Source organism: Amblyraja radiata, chromosome 6 (genome assembly GCF_010909765.2).
Source record: "Amblyraja radiata isolate CabotCenter1 chromosome 6, sAmbRad1.1.pri, whole genome shotgun sequence".
Lineage (NCBI taxonomy): Eukaryota > Metazoa > Chordata > Chondrichthyes > Rajiformes > Rajidae > Amblyraja > Amblyraja radiata.
The window spans coordinates 32,066,511-32,071,338 of record NC_045961.1 but is presented as its reverse complement, the minus strand read 5'-3'; the positions used below and the strand labels follow the sequence as shown (position 1 = coordinate 32,071,338).

At 42.6% G+C, this 4,828-nt stretch overlaps 1 long non-coding RNA gene across 1 annotated transcript; it reads left to right on the top strand.

Moving 5' to 3' along the window:
- Positions 1-1,968: 1,968 nt before the first annotated feature.
- On the top strand, positions 1,969-3,894 carry LOC116973983. The gene is made up of 3 exons (XR_004412232.1): positions 1,969-2,028; positions 2,134-2,288; positions 3,840-3,894. It is a non-coding gene; the product is annotated as an uncharacterized LOC116973983 (long non-coding RNA).
- Positions 3,895-4,828: the final 934 nt, after the last annotated feature.

Here is a 4,828-nt window from a genome sequence, read left to right as displayed (position 1 = left end):
ACGACGATTGAGCACCAAGCTGCACTCCTTTTTGCATTGTCATTGGATTCACCAGAAGGGCAAAGCCCGAAGAAAGATATCAAATAGCCTGACCAGCTCGGGGAGGTCTCTGCTAGCAAGGCAGAATTTCCAGGAATGATGCATCTTTTTGACAGATGATGGAGTCATCACCAATTCAACACTGAAGAAAAGAAAGCACCAGTTATGATGAGGAAAAGACCCAGCCAGGACCAAACAGGTGATCATGAGCTTCATAACTGAAGCTGCCTGTTGTTGGGAAACACAAGTAAGGATGTTAAAGAGAGCAAGGTGTGCTGTCTAAGAGAGGATTCAGCAGCTGAAACGGGCCCGCGATGGGTTCCGGAGGTTGGACGAAGACTAGCCCTCTGTGGGTGCCGGAGGTCGGAGGGAAGATGAAGAGGAGCAAGTGCCATTGGTAGTTTTGACAAATGCAGAATGCGACAACTGAAAGCCAAGGTATCTGTGGTAATGAAGCCTTTCCTTGTCACAGGACAGGACCCACAACCAAATCTATTTGTAGCGCTAAGTTTGGAAGCATGTTTGGAATAGGCATTTGAACCTTCTTCAATAAGTGGCAATAAAATGGTAATGGTAAAAGGATGACTAGTAGGATGACCACAATAATCTTGGAAGCTGGTTCGTGTTTGATGCAATCATAACTTGCTGTTGTAGTGACTGATCATGATACATTTGTCTGGACCAGGTACATCTCATTTATGAAATTATTGGACCAATTCAATTTAACTAATTATGATCCCACAGTATTATTAACTCCAAAGCACAGTCAAATGTTTGTGTAAATGTTCTCCGGCTTGTTTTATGTAGGGGGGGAGGGGAGGGGATCGGGGGAAACTTTTTTTCAGTTTCTTACCTTGCCAGAGATGCGATTGGTTTCCGGGTCGTATCTCCAGTCGCTCTGCAGCCTAACATCGATGAAGCTGGAGGTCTCCTCGGACTGACTTTGTGCCCCACCGCAGCGTGTGGACTTAACATCGGAGCCGATCCCTTGCCTGGGATCACTCTAACAGCAGCCTGCGAACTTACCATTGAGCTTGCAGTCTCGGGAGAGGCCGAGTTGGGAAGGTCCAACGACACAGGCTCGACCAGCCGCGACCCGGGCTCCGATCGCCGGCGCGGGGGAGCTGACATTCCCCCTGATGTGGGGAGCCCGACCGCCAGCTCCAGGAGTCAAGATCGTCCCGTCACCGGAAGGCTTGAGGCCCCCGACTGTGGGAGAGCAAAGAGGGGAAGAGATTGAGCTTGTTTTCGCCTTGATTGGGTTGAGGTTCTGCAATGTGGTTCGAGCTTGACAAAAAGCTGTTTTTAAACCTGGAGGGGATAGTTCCCTGGTTCCTGCATCATCTTTCTGATGATAGCTGCCTTTTTGGCGAAGCACTTTGTGCAGATTCCTTCAATGGTGTGGTGAGACAATAATGAGGAAAAGACCCAGCTCTCAGGTTTAGACAGTAGATGAGGTTGGGCTGGGGGTCGAGGATAGGTTGACGGTCGGTTGGACGCGCCACTGAGAACAAAGGAGGAGCCGGCGTGGGGAACCATCGAGACGCCTTCCTGCAGACTTCGGTGACCTACTCCGAGATTACTGCCAGCAACGTGCCAGGGGGTAGAGCGGCTACGGGTGCTGACTACGTAGTCGATCCTGGCTACAGGTGTTCTCTATGGAATTTGTTCGTTCCCCCCGTGACCTTTGTCGGTTTTATCTGAGATCTTTGGTTGACTCCCACACTCAAGGCGTACAGGTTTGTAGGTTAATTGGGTATGGTAAAAATTATAAATTGCTCCTACTGTGCGTGATAGTATTAATGTTAATGTGCGGGGATCGCTGTACGGTATAGACTGTTTTTGCACTATCTCTAAACTAAACTAATTCACTGATTCTCTTGTGCCCTTTCCTCTGTCTCTGTCTCCGATTTCACCAACGGATACGGAGGACCTCAATTACCAGTAACCATCCTCCTCAACCCTCCAATGCTGTCACCAGTCGTCTATGTAAGTGTTAACATTTACATTCAAAAAGAGATTTTCAATTAAAATGTTTTTAATTTAGATGCCTTTACTGTTGATTTTGTTTTTAAACTTTTTTCTTTATTAAAGATTGATGGACCCATGCTCTCAGATCTTGGCTATCATGGACCTTCTGTGGACCAATGAGCTTAACCTGGCCAATCTGCACATTGACAGTTGCCGTCTTGCCCGAGGAGATCCAGAGCATCTGCAATGTTCCCTCACTCATTCCAACAAAACCTCTGGTAAGAGCAACCAAAAAAAGTAATTTATTCCTCACTGGTCTTTTAAAAATCACCAGAAAAAATGTATTCCCCAAGCCTGCCATTTGCATTTATTTTGTCTGGATGTCCTATTTATTTATTTGTTTGTAGTGCTTTGTAACAAAAGATGCAAAGTTCGGGCTGGGAGTTGTAATTCAGGCTGGGTAGTAGGTATCATACAACTTAACACAACATGGTTTGTGTGAAACAATTGTACACAAGCTGACATTTTCTGGAAGATCTCAATAACATAAATGCAAGTTGCAGGCATCAAAGGTCTTTATTTTTCAGCTGGCCCCAATCATTAAATGTCAAGTAACTGTACAAGGTAATTTAGAGCCACGGAAATCTGCAGATGCTGGAATCTTGATCAAAAAACAAAATGTGTTGCTCAATGGGTCATGTAAACCTCCAAGGTCAGCCAACATTGTGGGTTGTGATCCATCTTCAGTCTGTTAGTCTAGCTCTAGCAGGGGATATATTAGAAGTAAATTTGAACAAAAAATGGCAAATGTTGGAAATAAGAAAACAAAATGCTGGAAAACTCAGCCCTTCAGGAAACATCATAATGAATGTTGATTAAAGAACAATCCGTAATCTTTTGAGATGTCTTTCACGAAACCTGTTGCTTCAGTAGATTTGTGCTCAATGAACGCATGCATGACTTTAGGAACCAAACTGAGTTTTTTAACTAGCTGCATCTGATATTTCACTTGAGCAAGACCAGACCAAAAACTCCTTGATTTTGTGCATCTAGATGGTGCCAGAGTGTCTTTTCATAGAAATAATCTATTACGTTTATAATTGTGCACCATCTAACAAGACTTTCTAAAGAATCATGCAGCACAGAAATAGGCCCTTTGGCCCAACTTAACCCTGTCAACCAAGATCTAAACTAGTCTCATTACTTGCGTTTGATTCATATCCCTCTAAATATTTTCTATCCATGTACCTGTCCAAGTATCTTTGAAATATTGTTATTGTCCCTCAACTACTTTCCCGGGCAGCTCGTTCTTTATACCATCCACTCTTAAGTTCCCTTTTACTACCCTCAGTTCCCTATTACTTTATCCCCTCTCACCTACAACCTATGGTTTAAAAGATATGTGGACAGGTACATGCATTGGAAAGGTTTAGAGGGATATGGGCTAACTGCAAGCAAATTGGACTAGTTTAGATGGGGCATCTTGGTCATATTTTTTTTCGAAGCTTATCTAGAGAATTTTCTGTTATGCTATGTTTGTTTAGGGTCAGAGGTCAAATATGACTGTTCACGTGTGTGACCTTACACAGAAACGTTTTTTTCATAACTCGGTTTTATCTTACAAACCCTGTGAATTTTAAAAAGCTAGAATGTTCATATCTTTAGCAGACATGCATTATAATTCTGCAGGTAGGAAAATAGCAATGAATAAGTTTAATCTTACAATAATTTTTTAATGTATTACTTTATGTGATGCCATATGATCACCTGTGTGACATTTTTGGTTCACTTTCCAAAGAATGGCTCATAAACTATTCTATCTTTTACAGTTGGGTTCGATCCAGAGTATGAGGCACTGCCCTAACCATTAGAGATGGATGCCATGTTGAACCTCAAGTTTTCAGAAAGGATTGGATGGATCCTGCTTCTTATTGCTCCCTCCAGCAAGATGGCGGTGGTACGCTTCATCCTCCAGATCACTACAACAGCAGTCTGCAGTACCATCGGGCAGCTCATTATGATGATAGTAGCCGGAATCACCAGGAAAATGATCCAGACTTCCAATTTGTACATTGACATAATTGAAACCGCCTTATTGGGTTAAAGCACAAAATGGATTTAGATGAAGGAAATAATATGGCCCACTGAATTCCATCATCACCAAAAAAAAATACCATTGTTTCTACTTCCTCAGAAGACAAGGATATTTGACATTAATTTAAAGTCTCTTACCAACTTCTACAGTTGAACTGTAGAAAACGTACTGCCGGGTTGTATCACAGCTTGGTTTGGGAACAGCTTTGCCCAAGACCACAAGAAATTGCAGAGTTTGGGAAAACAGCCAACATAATCAAAGACCTTTTTCCACCCTAGTCATTTCCACTTTTCCCTGTTTCCACCACAAAGAGGATATAAAAGCTTGAAAGCGTGTACCTTCAGACTCGGGAACAGCTTCTTCCCCTGTTATTTGAATTCTGAACGGTCCTTCCAGAAGCTAGGATACATCTCCAACCAACATCATTGTGAACATTGAACTTTTTCTCAGAAATGATTATGCTACAATGTTGAGAAATTGTATGCTGCACTATGCATGTTTCTCCTCTCTCTACCTATTGTGCTTGTGTATGGCTTGATTGTATTTATGTACAGTATTACCTGATTTAATTGCATAGCATGCAAACAAAAGCTTTTCACTGTATCTCAGTGCACACAACAATAAAGCAATTTAAACTTGTTTTGTGTGCCACAGTAGATGACTTCACATTGCCATATTATATTCCTTGTTATGTTCTGGCCCACACACTCACCTTGTTTCTAT